At 41.4% G+C, this 20,179-nt stretch overlaps 1 protein-coding gene across 4 annotated transcripts in view; it reads left to right on the top strand.

Moving 5' to 3' along the window:
- Positions 1-20,179, top strand: part of SGCD (sarcoglycan delta) — a 684,711-nt gene that overhangs the window by 590,411 nt on the left and 74,121 nt on the right. The gene's annotated exons all lie outside the window — the stretch shown is intronic.

Raw genomic sequence — 20,179 nt, 5'->3', positions numbered from 1 at the left:
CACAAAACAGACAAATGCCTGAAAGTCACAATTACTATATGATTATCCCATTCATGCATGAGTGATGCATGCGTAGTGTTATCACGTCAGCTAATTACTATAACACACATGAAGTCTGTGAAACTTAATTGTGTCTGGAAGTAAAGGAAAATCTGTCAGTTTTTATTTGTATTTAAAATAAAAGATTGCGTCATGTATTATAGCCTCTGTGTGTAATATTTTATAATGTATACATATAAGTAAATACCACTTTTTCCACTCGAAGTGTGAAGACCTCTGCCGTAATATTGCGGCCTACATAGGCCATTTCAGGTAGGAAATTAGAGGGGTGTCAGTACGTCTGCATGATGCGGCGCTGAACACTGCAGCCCATGTAGTGTGAATTTCCAGCCTGGAACACTATCTACTGTCCCTGCAGTGAGATCAAACTCAAGACCGCAAGGCAACTATGGAGGATTGGAGATGCTGGAAAAATATAAAAATGCTCGGCCTGGCATATGCACTGAAAGCAACTGAAATACCTACATTTTTCAGGAGACTGCTTACTAATTTGTTCTCAGCAAAACAGGCTAAAGCTATGCCGTTGGATGGCTGCTACAGAATCCCTGCTTCAATACATGGTAATGTTGGAACCAGCAGAGATTTCATTATCCATTTCCCACATGGTCACGAATCACGATCAGCAACCTTCCATGGCAGCGGTGCATGCTAAGTCTCCCTACCGCTTTGTATATCATTCCCTGATATTCTTCCCAGACCTCTCAAGAGCTAATATGGACTGGAGAATTTCTGTGAAACCAGGAAACTGGCTATACATGAAGTCCCATATAAATGGAGTTCTCCATGAAGCTTAATAATCCCTCAGGATACCGAGTTTGTGTGTCCTCAGAAGTGGCTAGCACCCTGCAGAAGCTCGGGCTGTAGCTGCTACTATGGAACTACAACACCCTCCGCAACAACCGCATCTGACCTCTTGGGACCCTGCCAGGGTTCGCCCACTTGTTCTTGCTGCTCAGAGAGGAAGTCCCACAACTGCATTGATATCATGAGCACCACATCCTTGATCTACATTGTTTCTTGTTTCATGCCTATATTTAGTTTTTCCTTTTTATAATTCTGCTTGTATATTTTGTTTTCTAAAACATATCATACAAAGTGTTCTTAGGTGCACATTCTTTTTGTAAAAACTAGATCTGTATCAGCTGGCCTTTGGGGTTCAGGGCTCCAAAATATCCCACCCACTGGCCTCCTTATGGAGTCACTAGTTTGGTTCTAGAATAGTGGGTGTTAGCCTCTGGAAATCACGGCTAGAATACTCTTGCAAATAAGCTTACCTCAGAGGAACATAACACTCTTTACTCCTAAAAAGCTAATTTTTGAGTCCCACAGTCTCTCCACCAGGAGTGAAATGCAGAGTTACTATGTGTTACAATTGTATGTTCATTTAATTTTACTGCAAAACCCCCAAAAAACGTAATCCAGTCCCATTGTGCTACTTCCATCTTAGGCATACTACCAATGTCTTTTGTGCTAATATTTCATGTATTTTCAATACATGCTTGTAATACTTGTGGACGGAGAATAAAGGAAGATTTACAAAAAAAGAAAAAAAAATACTCCTTTTCAGTGCATATCTGTATTTATGTTGCTCCATCGGGACGGTTATCTTTAATTGAACATTCCAAGTAGTTGATATGAGGCCAGGAGTGCTGCGGTACTCCATCATTGTTAAAACATTGTCAAAAAATGTTTTAACAGTGACTTTGCCACCCCTCCCTGCTCACTTCCATCTATACAGACCATGGAGAACTAGAAGCTCTCTGGGCATTTTTTATGAGTTATCATTATACAATGATGAGTGACCAATGCAGACATATTACAGGATTCATGAATTAGGTGTACAGCAAGGATGCAATGAATTGGGGGAATATGGCTGGAGGGCAATGAAATTAAAACACAACAGATGGCAATGAAGTGGGAAAATATCAGCTTTGGGGGTTCGGGTATAAGAGTTGAGGACACAGAGGAACAAGCAATGTACTGAGTTAGCAATGAAACAAGTCTATAAATGAGAGAGCTAGCTTAGAAAGTGAAATATGAATGAGAGAATGAGAAATAGTGGTTTTAGGAGATGGGGTTGTGCTTTTACTTGTGGCTTAATGGCTATAGGAACATTGCATGGGGCACATTGTACTGGTGGAATGGTAGGATCCAGTTCAAAATGAATCACTCCTGGAGCAGATACTACTGGGCCAGTAAACACATCATTATAGACATTGAGGATTTGCAGTTTTGTCAGTGGCCTAGTCAAGGGCTTTGCAAGCTGATTATCAAGATTGTGCAGCTCCGCAGGAATTATGAATTGCATCAGTCCCAGGCGCTCACATGTTGAACCAGACAGTAGCGGTTTCTGATTGGCTTCAACAATCTCAAATTCAAGTTTGTGTATATTTTCACATTTGCTGCACTCTGTTTGGAAAAGTCCCAATGATTCCATTGTTCCCCTGAATATAGCTTCAGCTTGGTGCTGCTGTGCTTAAGTGGTGCCCTAGGTGCCAGTTTCATCTTGTCTTTCAAACTCATGACATCACATGTTGCACCAGAATCCAGCTGGCAGGGTTGGCATATATTATTCAGTCTGAGATTTACAAACCATTTTTTGCCCTTAGACTTTACAGCACCAATGCATTCCTTGGAGTTAATAACATCATTGCTAAGCAGGAGTGCATCCTCAGAATCAGACATGTGTTCAATTGTGTTTAGCTTCCTTGCTTCCTTTCTTCTTGACAGACATAATCCAGCAAAATGATTTAGCCTACCACATGATCTACAGATTTTCCCAAATGCAGGACACTGTTCTTTCTCTCTCACATGTATACTGCCACAGTAGTTACCATATTTTTCGCTCCATAAGACGCACTTTTTTCCCCCTCAAAAGTGATGGGAAATGTCTGTGCGTCTTGTGGAGCGAATATGAAGCTTTACTTACCTGTCTTGAAGCGTGGGCCAGCTTCACAGCGCGCACCGCGGTACAGGAACTTCAATTTCAGGTTCCGGTTTCTGGCGGGACTGAAAGGAAGTGCGCACTCAGTGTGCACACTTCCTTTCAGTCCCGCCGGAAACCGGAACCTGAAATTGAAGTTCCAGTACCGCGGTGCGCGCTGCAAGGCCAGCCCACGCTACAAGACAGGTAAGTAATTATGGGACAAGGGGAGGGGGACAGTATGGGAGAGGAGAGAACACTATGGGAGGGGGGGGAGACTATGGGAAGTGGGGGAAGAAGACTATGGGAGGGGGGAAGAAGACTATGGGAGGGGGGGAGAAGACTCTGGGGGGGGGGAATAAGACTATGGGGGGGGGGGAAGAAGACTATGGGAGGGGGGAGAAGACTATGGGAGAGAGGAGGGGAGAACACTATGGGACAGGGGAGAAAAAAAAAATTCTGAACAAACTGTCCCATAGTAAGAAACACTATGGGACAGTTTGTTCAGAATATTTTTTTTTTCTGGGTTTCTTCCTCTAAAAACTAGGTGCGTCTTATGGTGTGGTGCGTCTTATGGAGCGAAAAATACGGTATATGATGTAGACTTGCTCACAGGTGAGGTGCTTTGGTGGTTCTTCAAGCCTAGCTGTTGCTTAAAGGCTGCATGGATGCTGTCAGTCTGTTTATCCTGCTCCATAGCTCTCATGTTTGTCAGTAAGTTCTGCAGTGCGACATCTCAATTGCTGCATGTAGGGTTAAATCATGTTCCCTGAATAGACGGCGGTGGGTACTCTCAGTATTAAATACCTAGAACTATTTTGTCACAAATAAGTTCATCTCTCAAGGAGCCATACTCACTGCTTGCAGCTTTTTCTCTCAGCCTTGTGACATTTTTTTCTCTTAGCCTTGTGACAAAGTTGTCTATTGATTCACCTTCTTTTTGCTTGCAGCTGCCAAATATATATCTTTCATATATTACATTTTTTGCAGGTCTGAAGAAAGCTTCCAATGCATCAAGGATGGCTTTAGTGTCATGCTTTTGCTCCTCTGTAATGTTCAGATTATGCTTGTAAACATGGTAGCACTCACTGCCCATCACCCTCCTCAGTGTGGCTGCTTGCACTACTGCAGGCTTTTCATTCTAGGGAGTAATCCTCAAACTCAGCTCTGAAGTTATCCCAGTTACTCCTGCAATCCCCACTCACCCTCATTGCCTCAGGTAGTGGAATGTTATTAGCATCTGCAATGATGCTGGTTTCTTGCTTCTAATGCTCAGATAGCAGGACAGTAGTAGCTGTAATTGCTACAGGAGGCACACTCACTTCCAAAAAGTCTCTCACTGCAAGACATGCAAGCTCCTGGCATCAAGTGTGTGAGAACAGACCAGGTTCAGACACTTCTGACACCATGTTTCAGGCGATATAAATAAAGAGACTGCAAGCTATTAGTGTATAGCAGCCATGTTTTAGGAGATACAGCAAGGAAGTACACACCCCAACAGGAAACGTGTGCAATAGAGAATAAACCATAGAGTTAGTTGCATGTAAACAAAACATAACATCCATTACAGTTGCTCAGCTACTTTCTTCCCTGTACAGATGCCAGGGCTGGGGCAAAGTCACATCCCGGCTCATGCCCTGGTATGCAGGTGCCTTCTCTTTCCAATTAGTATGCTTCAGGATACATTAAAAGCACAGTACAGATAATATCCAAATGCATCAATTTTTTACTTTAATTTCTATATGAAAATTAGCTATTACTACATAAAAACATGGTCTTGCTATATAAAAACATGGCATTTTTTATTATAGAAACCAAGACATAATTTGGTCTACATAGTCTAACGATCTGACAGTTTACCTAGGGTACACCATTTAACCTGCTTCATGAGAGGCAGAAACTCAAAAAAGACCCAGAACTTGATCCCTAAAATAATGTGGTGGCCCCTTCCTAAAGCCCCACCCATTGATCCCCCTCAACTCAACCCCTTAAAATGCCTATTGACACACTCACAGTTTCTTTCAGACTGCGAGTTACATGCATAGACACAGAATTTGGCATATTTCGAAATTAAACCTAGCTGTCAATCAGACAACTAAGCTTGTTACTACCTGGTTGCTTAGCTCAGTGGAGCTAAACTCTAGAGGCAGACAATTGCTCAGAGCAAAGATGTATTATTGAGCTGTATTGGAAAGTCTGTGATTGAAAAATCTAGGCTGGGGAAGATAGGGAGGGATTTCAACGGCTGCAGACAAGAGATCTCCAGCTTTTACAGGCTGCTTTTAGAAATACCCCAATTTAAAAGAAAATCCATTAATGTTTTATTGGGTGAATATCTACTAAACAGTGATAAAATGAAATCAAATATATTCCATTGGCACACATTTGAAACTCACTCTCCTTTGAAAACCCCATCATTTTAAAGTGACTGCCTCATGTAAAACTGACCAAGCACATTTGTGTAAATCAGTGGAAAATAGAAAGAAGTTTATTTTAAAAATCATGTGGTCATCGGAATGTTGGTGGGCCTGTAGCAGGTTGATATTAGAAGATGGAAACCATGTGCCGTAGATTAGTATGGGCATGAAGAGCCTTTGTCTTTTTCTGGCTGGCAGGTTAATGGTAAAGATTTAAACAGACAGAATAGGTCACAGAGATCACCATCTGTGGTTGTGCCGCTGTGTTTCTGACTAATATACTGTTCTCAGCAGCACAGACATCTGCTCTCTGCTGGGATTCACAGAAACGAAGTGTGACTGCAAGTCTTAGCTACAGGAAATTAGGAATCAGATGAAACCAAGTGCACCTGCACTTATTGGCTGCAGGGTGTCTTGTTTGAGGAATTTTTTATAATTCCACCACCACTTGAAAAATATTACCACCCAAAAATGAATTCATTTTTCGAAACTCAAATCATATTCTCCGGTATTGCCCTGGGATTATCCGTCTCCGTGATTCCAATGAAAGTAATTCCTGTTTTGAAGCGATCCATAATTACCAAAAAAATCACTTTGATCATCTTATCATTATATATCACTTTCATTAACTATATATTAGGGATCGACCGATATAGATTTTTTAGAGCTGATACCGATAATCTGTGAACTTTCAGGCCGATAGCCGATAACTTACCCATACCGATATTCCCATAGGAAAGTATTGAAAAATTGCGTTTTACTATGGGGAAATCCTACTGTGAGTGTGCCTATTTCTGCACATGCACATTAGGTCTCCCCCGAGGGGGGGGGGGGGGAGCGTGGGCGGAGCTGAGCCTCCGCGCTGGGCCCAGAACAGGTAAGTGACAGAAAGGGTTATTTTACCCCTTCTGCACCACAGGGGGGACGGGACCTTGACAGATGGGGAAGCTATAGTGCCAGGAAAATTAGTTTGTTTTTCTAGGCTGGCACTATAGTTTCCCTTTCATTTGGACTATGTGCTGCCAGTGCCAAGTTAATCCATTGGCCATAATGCAGAAAAAACATGTGTCCCTCTCTCCTCTTCTCTTTATGATTGACCACTCCTCTTGTTATTATCAATTGTATAGTGCCAATATATTACCCAATACAATACCCCGGTCTTTATTATCATTTGTATAGTGCTGGTATACTACCCACACCCAGTGCTATATTGTTATTTTATAGTGCCAATATATTACCAAGGACTTTATTATCATTTATAAGCTAGAATGTAAGCTCATTGAGCAGGGCCCTCCACCCCTCTGTTCCTGTACGTCCAGTTGTCTGGTTATAATTACATGTCTGTTAGTCCACCCATTGTACAGCGCTACGGAATCTGATGGCGCTATATAAATAATAAAATAATAAATAAATAATAATAATAATATAGTGCCAATATATACCCAGAGCTTTATTATCATATAGTGCCATGTGCCATCCACACTGGTGTACGTCTGAAGACTCTGCTTGTGATTGTGATGTGTTATGATATCTTATAATAAATAATGTATGGAGAAACAATCAATAAATAAAGACTATAATCACCTGGGTGCTATTCCTCAATGGTACTCCCTCAAATACCAATACAAACAATAATCAGAAAAAAAGAGAATGCACACCAGAAACCACAAGTAATATATAAGTTGGTTTAATAAACCAACAATAGGTTTAAGCATACAAATAACATATAAAGTGACAAAAAAATAGGCAACATATGAATAATGAACAATAATAATTTACCAGATCTCTCACAAGCCTAATAGGGCAGAAACACGAATCCAAAATAACCCCCAACGTTTCGGCACCACCTGGCTGCCTTTATCAAGGGTGTTTATATCCAGACTCACCACTCATCCTTTAAATAGCTCTCACACAGCTGATGGCCATCAGTTCGTTATAGAAAACCAAAACCGGAAGTGACATCATCACCTCCGCCCTCGGTTTCATCCAATTACATACACATACATTGCATAACTTATTGACATAATTATATCCTCTTATAAATTCATCCAATGACAAGACATGATTACTACTCAGACGAAGAAACAAAAAAAGAGAAAAACGGCAAAATAGTATCAAAGCGCATGCGCGAAAAAGGCGCCGATATCGCCATTTTGATTACTGGAAAACAATGTCCTCGTGTATACCGTGTTATGATATCTTTTCATTTTTCAAATTAATTCCAAAGCAGTCTAAATTAGTTTCTCATAATGATTTAACTAAAACTAGGAAATGCACGATTAGCTAGCACATTGTAGAATAAACCATATGCTTTACAAAGTCTGGTAGAAAATAAGGTCATTCAAACAATATTATTACTTGTCCCTCGATTTCTAACTTATATCATCAGAAATGCTTTTCCGCTTTGTTGCTCCTCAATAACCCAATTGTATAGTCGTCGAATGGGTCGATGCTTTATAAATAATAAACAGTATTATGTCAAAGTTGCAAGATATTTAGACTTCAAAATGTAGGTACTCACAGCAGTACCTATTTGCTGTAAAGTAATGTTCTACTTTAACACAGTGGTTTGAGCACCATCATATTTGTGCCTCATATGGTATTTCCTAATTTATTTCTGTTGTAGTAATCCTGAATTCCTATATCACGTACTGTTCACATAAAATCTATCCTGCTTCTTCAAATCTCTCTGCTAATTCCCTTTTCACTTCGTCTATAACCTATAAAAAAAATGCTTTTTTTTAATAAGACTGCATACTTGTATTCCCATTCGCAAACTAGAATCCTGATTCGTCCCGCACCACATCATGATTCTTATGATCGATTCAAGAATGTATCTCCTTTGTACCTTTTATATCTACAGCCCTCTCACATCTTAGATCTCTTTGACTTTTCTCTGTCTACCTCTGGAACACTTTCACCTTGCAACACTTGGCAAGCTTATTAGATTTTCAGCTGAAATTTGACCTCCGCAAAAAAAAACGTGATAGATATATATATATATATATATATATATATATATGTGTGTGTATATATATATATATATATGGAAAAGGGAAAAGGAAAAAAAAATATATAAAAGCACTAGAAACTTAAAATCTAACAGGTGTGAGTAAAAAACAAATATATATATCCCTCTATATTTTTTTTTTAATTCATTGCATATTAAAGGCACTAGAAACTTAAAATCTGACAGGTGTAAGTTAAACAAATTATATAGATATATATGATTTGAAGCAGATATATTAATAGAGGTGCACTGATATAAACCCAGGCTATGCATATTATGAATGCTACCATAAGTGGTGCATATGCAATGTTGGACAGTATGTAAATACAGAACAAGGTGTAAAATCAATTTACATTTTTATTAGTGAATTACATGACATAAGACATTGTGTAAGGAGGGTGAGTAGGAGTAAGAAGTATGGTGTGTAATTACATACCAACCTGGAAGTCATACCTCAACACATGATGTGTTACATTTACACAAACAAATTATCAGAGGGCTTGACTATTTAGTCATAAACAAATGTAAGAGTGGGCTAATATTTCCAGGAAAGTAGATATTGCAGAGGGAATTTGATAGGGTGTCGTGTGTGTATAGTGGATGCAGTGTGTTTGTGTGTGCATTGTGGATGCAAGATGTGTGTGTGTGTGTGTGTATGTATAGTGGATGCAGAGTATACGTGTGCCAGCTGCGGAACTACTGCCAGTGCAGCCAGTTCTGCTGCACCGGTGACTGCACACTTGGTGGAACCAGTGACCCATGCACTTAGGGCCACTCTATGGGCATTTATGAACAGGAGACCGGTTGGATGGCACAGCCCTTTAACAGTGTGACTGCAGCCTGTGAGGAAGTGAGAGCCTGTCACTTTCTCCCAGCTACATACAAACACAACCTCTGCATTTAAACTGAAATATTACAAACACATTCTATTTAACCCCTTAAAGGACCACTCTAGTGCCAGGAAAACATACTCGTTTTCCTGGCACTAGAGTACCCTGAGGGTGCCCCCACCCTCAGGGACCCCCTCCCGCCGGGCTCTGGAGAGAGGAAGGGGTTAAACGTACCTCTTTTTCCAGCGCCGGGCGGGGAGCTTTCCTCCTCCTCTCCATCTTGATCGCGACGTCATCGGCTGAATGCGCATGCGCGGCAGGAGCCGCGCTCGCATTCAGCCGGTCGCATAGGAAAGCATTTACAATGCTTTCCTATGGACGCTTGCGTGCTCTCACTGTGATTTTCACAGTGAGAAGCACGCAAGCGCCTCTAGCGGCTGTCAATGAGACAGCCACTAGAGGATTTGGAGGCTGGATTAACCCTCATTATAAACATAGCAGTTTCTCTGAAACTGCTATGTTTATAAAAAAAAGGGTTAATCCTAGAGGTACCTGGCACCCAGACCACTTCATTAAGCTGAAGTCGTCTGGGTGCCTAGAGTGGTCCTTTAAGGACCAAACTTCTGGAATAAAAGGGAATCATGACATGTCACACATGTCATGTGTCCTTAAGGGGTTAAACACACAGTATTTAAATGCAAAAAAATATATTCAAACACTGTTTCACTGTTTCATTCAAACATCAACACGACACACAAAAGTACACCTGCATTTAAAAGCTAACAATGCATACAGACACAACCCTGAATCCAAACGTGCACATTACATAAAAGTACAGTGTGGAATTCTAATAACAACAATAAATAAAAATACACCCCTATATGCACAAATAAAAAATACACCCCTACATGCACATACATACTCAATACAAAAATATGATTACATTCAAAGACACAAACACTGGTCACAAATACAACCTTGCAAGTTTGGGCAAACGGTAGATTCCCAGCTGACAAAACATTGTGGGAGTTGGATGACAGATGGGGTTAATCTTTTGGCCATCCTTGCGCTAGAGGGGGCCCCAAAAACTTTCTTGCACTATGGCCCTCACTACACTAGGTCCACCACTGCAGTGTACATTGTGGATGCAGTGTGTGTGTATAGTGGATGCAGTGAGTTTGTGTGTAAAGTGGATGCAGACTGAGTGCGTGCAAAATGGATGCAGATTGTGTAGTGGATGGAGTATATATGTAGTGGATGAAGTGTGTTTGTTTAGTGGATGAAGTGTGTCTGTGTAGTGGAGGTGTAGTTTATGTATTATGTGTATAGTTGATACAGTCTGTGTGTTTTTGTGTTAGTTTGTATAGTTGTATAGGGGCTGTGAGTGGGTGAGCATTTTTTTTTTTAAATGTATAATATTTCTTCACACCTCTCTGCCTCTTACCTGTGGCCAGGGAGAGGGAACATTAGTTTCCCAGGTGGACTGGAGGCACAGTGAAGAGGGGACTCCATGTTAGACCTCTGGCAGCCAGGCTGCAGGTCTGCCAGGCCCCGTACACATGTAGTAGCTGTGCTCTCCTGATGACAGCCCTGTCTCCACTATTTGCACTGCTTATGCCACCAAGCAAGGGTTTTGCGATGTGTTAAAGGGATACTATAGGCACCAAAAAAACAAGGAGTTTTAGTGTATAGATCATGCCTTTATAGTCTCTCTGCTTAAATCCCTCCCATTTACATTTACATTGCCATAATACAGACAGGGGCTGTGGGGGCTGTCAGAGCTGTAACTTACCTCTCCTGCAGCTCCTGTCAGCTCTCTCCTCCTCCGCGCCGTCCGGTCAGCACCTCGGTCAGCTCCCACTGTAAGTCTCGCGAGAGCCGCGGCTCTCGCGAGACTTACAGTGTGAACTGACAGAAGAGCTGACCGGACGGCGCGGAGGAGGAGGGAGCTGACAGGAGCTGCAGGAGAGGTAAGTTACAGCTCTGACAGCCCCCCTTCCCCCCCCCACTGAACTGCCAATGCCACTGGACCACCAGGGAAGGAGCCCCCCTCCCTGGCCAGCTAGCAAGCAGGGAGGGGGGACAAAAAAAATTATAATAGTAATAAAAATAAATTAATTAATAATATAACAAAAAAAATGAAAATAATAATAATACAATAATAATAAAAATAGTAATAAAAATAAATAATATAACAAAAAAGATTAAAATAATAATAATAAAAAATATATTAAAATGCCCACCCCCCACCAAGGCTCTGCATCACACTCTGCATCACACACACACACTGCACTCATATACACACTGCATTCACACACACACACACACTGCACTCACACACACTGCACTCACACACACTGCATTCATATACACACTGCATTCATATACACACTGCATTCATACACACACACTGCATTCACACACACACACACTGCACTCATACATACACTGCGCACACTGCACTCATACATACACACTGCACTCATACACACACTACAGTCACACACACTGCATTCATACATACACACTGCACTCATACACACTGCACTCATACACACTGCACTCATACACACTGCACCCATACACACACTGCACCCATACACACACTGCACCCATACACACACTGCACTCATACACACACTGCACTCATACACACACTGCACTCATACACACACACTGCACTCATACACACACACTGCACCCATACACACACACTGCACCCATACACACACACTGCACTCATACACACACTGCACTCATACACACACACTGCACCCATACACACACACTGCACCCATACACACACACTGCACCCATACACACACACTGCACCCATACACACACACTGCACCCATACACACACACTGCACCCATACACACTGCACCCATACGCACACACTGCATTCATACACACACACTGTAAATAAATATTCAATTAATATAATTTTTTTAGGATCTAATTTTATTTAGAAATTTACCAGTAGCTGCTGCATTTCCCACCCTAGTCTTATACTCGAGTCAATACGTTTTCCCACTTTTTGGGGGTAAAATTAGGGGCCTCGGCTTATATTCGGGTCGGCTTATACTCGAGTATATACGGTATGTCCTGGTTCTTTGTCCACAAAACATTGCATTGTTACAATAGTATACAATATTCCAAAAATACAATAAACAAACTCTGAAAATACACATATATATATATATATATAAATACATAAGAGTTAATAAATATATTCAACCATGACAGGTGCATTCTGTGCTGAGGTATATTGCCATAGATCTCTTAATAGATTTTAGATTGAATGAAGATTTGACTGCATCCCTGAGGTTATTCCATAATTGTGGTGCTCTGTAGGAAAAGGAGGATCGAGCCACTTTATTTTTGTATTGCGGTATGCTAAATATCGTGCTAGTGTTGGATCAGAGGTTATAGGAGGTGGGAACAGCCGGGGAGAGCATTCTACTCAGGTAGGGTGGGAGCTTCCCAGAAATGCTCTTATGCACAAGGCTGGAAAGCTGAAGAGTGCGTCAGGATTCCAGCTACAGCCAGTTTAGCTCTTTTAACATGTCACAGTGGTGGGTAACGTAATTACATCTAGCAACATACCTAGATATTTAAAAGAGCAGACTGCTGTCAGTGTGCTATTTGAATTTGTTCTGATACACAATTGTTGATTTTGTAGTTTATGTAATTTAGGTACAGTTTCAAAAATCATTATAACAGTTTTGTCAGTGTTTGTAATCCGCTATCTACTTTTCTACCTCTGTGAATTGGTTTTGGAGCACAACCTCAAGCTGCGATAGCTTGGGTTTACTAGCGTAGATTACAGTGTTGTTTGCATACATGTGTACAGTTGAGGATTTTCAGACGTTTGGCAGATCATTTATAAATAATGTGATTAGCAGGGGGCCGAGTATGGAGCCTTTGGGAACACCACATGTGACTGGAAGAGGGAGGGAAGCGCTATCAGAAATGGCCACATATTGCAATAAACCAGGTTAGCGGACGGTCACCAACGCCTGAGTTTTTAAGTTTTTGTAAAAGAATGCCATGGTATACTGTGTCAAAGGCCTTAACAAATCAAGGAAAATAGCTCCAGTTAAATCTCCTTGTTCCATGCCAATTTGGATGTCATTGCAAACTTTTAAGAGGGCAGTTGAAGTTGAGTGATTTAAACGAAAGCCTGATTGATCAGGGGTCAGATAATTTGAACGCTGATAATATTCACATAGTTGCGTGTGGATGCATTTTGCCAAGATTTTTGCCAATTCAGGGAGCAATAATATCGTCCGATGGTTAGATACAAAAGTATTGTCTCCACTTTTATGAATAGGTACAACTTTTGCAGTCTTCTAAAGTTTGGAATTCATTGATAATGGTAGTGACATGTCAGGAATTGCTGGCACACTGAGCTTCAGAAACATTGATAGGATTTGATCTGGTCCACATTGGTTTTTCATTTTTAAATTATTAAGATGTTTATTAACGACACTAACAGGCACAGGTCTAAAATGTAATTTCTCTAAATGAGGATTATGAAGATTTGGCAGGGCCTGATCTTTAATTGTGGTCTCAAAATGAGTGTAATTTGTTATCTTAGCAACCAGGGTGGTAGCACATCCAACAAAATACATTTTAAAGGCATTTGCTACATCTAGGGGGGTGTTGCAGTGTTTGGTTGTCCATTTTGACATTGGAGGGTTGGGAGTGGGTTGTGGGGGTTTGTATGCTATTTATGATTTTCCAGAAGATTCTTGGGTTTGATAGGTTGTTGTTAAAATTTTCACTGAAATATTGGGCCTTTGCCATTTTTGTTTGTTTTGTGGATGCATTTCGCCATTGTCTATAAGTACAGTGATCGTTCATGGAGCCAGTGAATTGACCCCAGTGAATCTCTAAACTAGTACATTTGAATGAGGTCTGCTGTAACCCAGGGCAGGTGTGTCCCTTTTAGTCACACTTGACGCAGAGGGGCATGCAAATTCCAAACGAGCAAGAGCTTGGACTGAAAATAATGCAATTGCAGAGTCTAGATCTGGTATTAGACCTAATCTGTGCCATGGTATGTTCTTGAGATCAATACTTCATTCAAAAAGTATTCAAGATTACCTGGTGATTAAAATCTTGGGAGGGGATTTAGTGGCCTTTATTTTGCATATGCAGTATACTAGACAGTGGTCACTGAAACTGTTAGGGAGAACGCCCGCCTCGTTCTACATATCTTCCTTCTTTTGTTTTTAATCTAACTAATCCTTGTTTTACTTTCCTTTTCTCATTTATGTATCTAAAAATGTTTTGTCCCGTTTTTTTTACTGACTGGGCTATTTTCTCTTCTGTGTGTGATTTGGAAGCTCTTATAACTTGCTTAGCCTCTTTCTACCTAATCTTATAGATCTGTCTATCTTCCTCACTCTGTTTTTTTTTTGTAATTAATTAATTAATGCTAACTTTTAGTTTTTTACTATTTTGGTCACATCTGCAGAGTACCACAGTGGTTTCTTAAATATTTTGCTTTTACTGACAAGCTTAATGCAATTTTCTGTTGCCTTCAGTAGTGCAACTTTTAAATAATCCCATTTCTCTTGGACTCCATTTAAACTGCTTCAGTCTGATAATGACTCCTTTACACATATTCTAATATTAGAAAAGTCTGTTTTTCTAAAGTCTAAAACTTTTGTTTTTGTGTGGTGTGACTCAGTCACTGTTCATATAGTAAACCACACTAACTGATGACCAGTAATATCTGATACCAAATCTCCATTTGTTAACACTAAATCTAGTATGGCCTCTGTACGAGTTGGCTCCTCATCGACTTGTTTTAGAGACAATTCCAGTAGGGAGTTAAGAATATGTGTGCTCCTGGCACAAGCAGCTATTTTGGTTTTCCAGTTCACATCAGGAAGATTAAAGTCACCCATGATGATAACTTCCCCCTTCATTGTCATTTTAGCTGTTTCCTCAACTAGTAGATTATATAACTCTTCTATTTGTCCTGGGGGCCTATAAATCACACCTACACGAATTACTGTGTTATTACCAAATTCTAACGTAACCCAAATGGACTCTATGTTCACCTCACTAACTTTTATTAGGCTAGATGTTATGCTATCCTTCACATACAGGGCCACCCCTCCCCCTTTCTTTCCTTCTCTGTCTTTTCTATACAGGGAGTGCAGAATTATTAGGCAAGTTGTATTTTTGAGGATTAATTTTATTATTGAACAACAACCATGTTCTCAATGAACCCAAAAAACTCATTAATATCAAAGCTGAATATTTTTGGAAGTAGTTTTTAGTTTGTTTTTAGTTATAGCTATTTTAGGGGGATATCTGTGTGTGCAGGTGACTTTTACTGTGCATAATTATTAGGCAACTTAACAAAAAACAAATATATACCCATTTCAATTATTTATTTTTACCAGTGAAACCAATATAACATCTCAACATTCACAAATATACATTTCTGACATTCAAAAACATAACAAAAACAAATCAGTGACCAATAAAGCCACCTTTCTTTGCAAGGACACTCAAAAGCCTGCCATCCATGGATTCTGTCAGTGTTTTGATCTGTTCACCATCAACATTGCGTGCAGCAGCAACCACAACCTCCCAGACACTGTTCAGAGAGGTGTACTGTTTTCCCTCCTTGTAAATCTCACATTTGATGATGGACCACAGGTTTTCAATGGGGTTCAGATCAGGTGAACAAGGAGGCCATGTCATTAGATTTTCTTCTTTTATACCCTTTCTTGCCAGCCACGCTGTGGAGTACTTGGACGCGTGTGATGGAGCATTGTCCTGCATGAAAATCATGTTTTTCTTGAAGGATGCAGACTTCTTCCTGTACCACTGCTTGAAGAAGGTGTCTTCCAGAAACTGGGAGTTGAGCTTGACTCCATCCTCAACCCGAAAAGGCCCCACAAGCTCATCTTTGATGATACCAGCCCAAACCAGTACTCCACCTCCACCTTGCTGGCGTCTGAGTCGGACTGGAGCTCTCTGCCCTTTACCAATCCATCCATCTGGCCCATCAAGACTCACTCTCATTTCATCAGTCCATAAAACCTTAGAAAAATCAGTCTTGAGATATTTCTTGGCCCAGTCTTGACGTTTCAGCTTGTGTGTCTTGTTCAGTGGTGGTCGTCTTTCAGCCTTTCTTACCTTGGCCATGTCTCTGAGTATTGCACACCTTGTGCTTTCGGGCACTCCAGTGATGTTGCAGCTCTGAAATATGGCCAAATTGGTGGCAAGTGGCATCTTGGCAGCTGCACGCTTGACTTTTCTCAGTTCATGGGCAGTTATTTTGCGCCTTGGTTTCTCCACACGCTTCTTGCGACCCTGTTGACTATTTTGAATGAAACGCTTGATTGTTCAATGATCACGCTTCAGAAGCTTTGCAATTTTAAGAGTGCTGCATCCCTCTGCAAGATATCTCAGTATTTTTGACTTTTCTGAGCCTGTCAAGTCCTTCTTTTGACCCATTTTGCCAAAGGAAAGGAAGTTGCCTAATAATTATGCACACCTGATATAGGGTGTTGATGTCATTAGACCACACCCCTTCTCATTACAGAGATGCACATCACCTAATATGCTTAATTGGTAGTAGGCTTTCGAGCCTATACAGCTTGGAGTAAGACAACATGCATAAAGAGGATGATGTGGTCAAAATACTCATTTGCCTAATAATTCTGCACACAGTGTATAAAGAGTACCCTGGTATTGCTATGTCCCAGTCATTTTTCTCATTATACCATGTCTCAGTAACAGCGACTAAATCTACATTATCAGTTGCCATTATAAAAACCCTTTCCTTTGCCTTAGACTAAATCTAATTTCCTTCAGTCTCAATGTATGACCTTATTTCTTATGTGTAATCCTGTTTATAAATAGATTTCCGGTGGTGCAGTTTTTTTCTTAACAAAACATATTAGCCTTCGTTCATAATAGTAGCAATCGTACACAAATCCCCTATTGCTGTTTATCCTGAAAAAAACATATCTAATAGAGATGTCCCGAACGGTTCACTGGCGAATACTTCCTGGCGAACATAGCTTGTTCGCGTTCGCCACGGATGGCGAACATATGCGATGTTCGGTCCGCCCCCTATTCGTCATCATTGAGTTTGACCCTGTACCTCACAGTCAGCAGACACATTCCAGCCAATCAGCAGCAGACCCTCCCTCCCAGACCCTCCCACCTCCTGGTCAGCATCCATTTTAGATTCATTCGGAAGCTGCATTCTTTTTTTTTTTTATTCTTTTTTATTTTTTTTAGACAGAAGTGTGTTATATTTGAGCATGCTGGGCTGAACGTGCGTATATCATGGCTAGTTGCACTGAGGGGATGAGTATATAGCAGTACATTGTTGTGAAAGATGGCTGTCATGTTTATGGTGTAGCTTGCACGTTATCAACTGTGTATTTATAAATCAAGTGTGAGTCGCCCAATGAGATGAGACTAGTGAATAACATAATACATGAACGGTTAAGGTAAAGGCATGTAAGGAACTACGACAATAAACTCTTTAGGAGGTGAAATAATGACATGTTTAAACGCTTGCTACTTTACGATTAGTTAATGTGCAGAGAGCAGTTCATGTGATCAAAGGCATGGTGTGGAGGATCGGCTATAGTGGGACATGCTTGGCAGGCTGCTGTTTACTGCTTGTGCTCATCCGATCCCTTCTGGGCACCAGGTGCAGACCCTGGGAGTCCCTGATACCTGGAACAACAAAGGCAAGTCTCTGGCTGAGTGCCGGGTTCGTGGCTTGAGGTGGTGGAAGCTTGTTTTGTCGGGTGGTCGGATCTGTCCCGGTGGTGCTTCACGTCCAGTGCGGGATTGTGGTGTCTTAAGGTGGAGGCGAGTGCTTGACGTGGGGCAGGCTCTGCATTTCTGTTTGTGCCTCCAGTCCAGTCTTCGACGCCTTTTGTGTTGGTGGATTTTAATAGGTAATGCTTTGCTTAGCTGTGGTGGAGCTTGTTGGGGCTGTGGTGGAGCTTGTTGGGGCTTCCTGCTTGTTATTTGCTTCCAAACTTGATTAAAGAGTCTGTCCAGCTTAGACTCAATATCCTGCCATGCTTTGCTGGTATCAGGAGGACATGCGGCTGCCGCCATATTGGGAGAGTCGCAGATGAGTATGCCAGCCTGGGCGGCTGTGCTCTGTGCGTCCATTAGCTCCAGACAGCCTGTCAGGGGTGGACCGGGATAACCCCCACTGGTCCGAGGGGGGGGTAACGGAGCTCCTGCCGGGAAGTAGCTGCTCCTGGGCATCCCAAGATCGGGAGATCGGCCGCCTCTCCCGCCCGGTGAGCACCAGGCCACACTTGCCACGCGGAGGTAAGTAAGACTCTGTCGAGTTGCTGACCGCTATTAAGCATGTCGGGTCGGTCAGGTAGGAGCAACATTGCTGGGTCATCCTCTTCTGGGGTGAAATTCGCTTGTTGATAGCTGCTTAAAGTGAGATATTGAGGGAGCTCACACGAAGTGCGTCTTTCCTCCATGACAGCTAGGCCCCGCCCCCCGGAAGCTGCATTCTTAGTGAGAGGAGGGACAGTGTAGCTGCTGCTGATTTAGTAGAGAAATCGATAGCTAGGCTAGTGTATTCGGTGTCCACTACAGTCCTGAAGGACTCATCTGATCTCTGCTGTAAGGACAGCACCCCAAAAAGCCCTTTTTAGGGCTAGAACATCAGTCTGCTTTTTTTTTTTCCTGTGTAATCTAATTGCAGTTGCCTGCCTGCTAGCATGTGTGTCAGGCTCACAGCATATACTGTGCCTACTTGCCCAGTGCCTCCACTCATATCTGGTGTCACAATAGCTTGCATTTAAAAAAAAACTAAACTTTTTTGACTGTAATATAATAGCAGTCAGTTTCCTTCGCACGTGTGCGTTTCAGGGCCTGCCAGGGCACAGTGTCACACCAGTGCAACTCATATCTGGTGTAAGAGTAGTTTACATTTAAAAAATAAAAAAAATATAGGGGGCTTGTTGTTACCTTTCGGGGACCCTTGGTGTTGTACGTGGCTGGGTGGAGGAAGAGACCTTCAATGACATCAGTGAGGACAAGGAACGGGACATGGCTAGCTTGGTATCCAACCTTGTGCAAATGGGGAGTTTGCGGTTGTGCAAATGGACTGTTTGCGGTTGTTTGCAGTGCGTTAAACGGGGAGTTTGGTCTGTCACTGTAAGCAGGCGTAACCCTTACACTACCTGATTGATACAACATCATACCTGATGTTTTAAAGTACGTTATTCCAAACAATTTAGGAATGTTAGGTGATTTATGCCCTTTATGGATTAAAACCAGACTCTGCATCAACTATGTAATTTTCCATGGGAGGTTTGCCATGGATCCCCCTCCGGCATGCCACAGTCCAGGTGTTAGTCCCCTTGAAACAACTTTTCCATCACTATTGTGGCCAGAAAGAGTCCCTGTGGGTTTTAAAATTCGCCTGCCTATTGAAGTCTATGGCGGTTCGCCCGGTTCGCCCGTTCGCGAGCATTTGCGGAAATTCACGTTCGCCGTTCGCGAATGGAAAATTTTATGTTCGCGACATCACTAATATCTAATTTAAAACTATTTCCATGTTTACTACAAAAATGAGGAGGCCCATTCTTGACGTGATTGTGCAATGAGTTGTCTCTCTGGATCAAGACTACTATCTCTCTTTAAATTAATTCTTATGAACAGCATATATATGAAGATCAGAGCTCACTGACTAGTTTACGTCATAGTATTTTGTGCATTGGTAATGTCAGAGAATACACTCATAGGGTATTGAAAGCATTGTGAGATATTTTACATATACTGATGTTCTGCTTCTTGCAGATCGAAAATAATTATAGATGTGCACAGTGCACTCCAATATTAATCTAAAATATAACACTTTTACAAATCACTATTACAAATCAATAAAAAAATAAGTACACAGTAAAA

Source organism: Pelobates fuscus, chromosome 3, assembly GCF_036172605.1.
Source record: "Pelobates fuscus isolate aPelFus1 chromosome 3, aPelFus1.pri, whole genome shotgun sequence".
In the NCBI taxonomy this organism is placed as follows: domain Eukaryota; kingdom Metazoa; phylum Chordata; class Amphibia; order Anura; family Pelobatidae; genus Pelobates; species Pelobates fuscus.
This window is presented reverse-complemented; position numbering and strand designations above follow the sequence as displayed.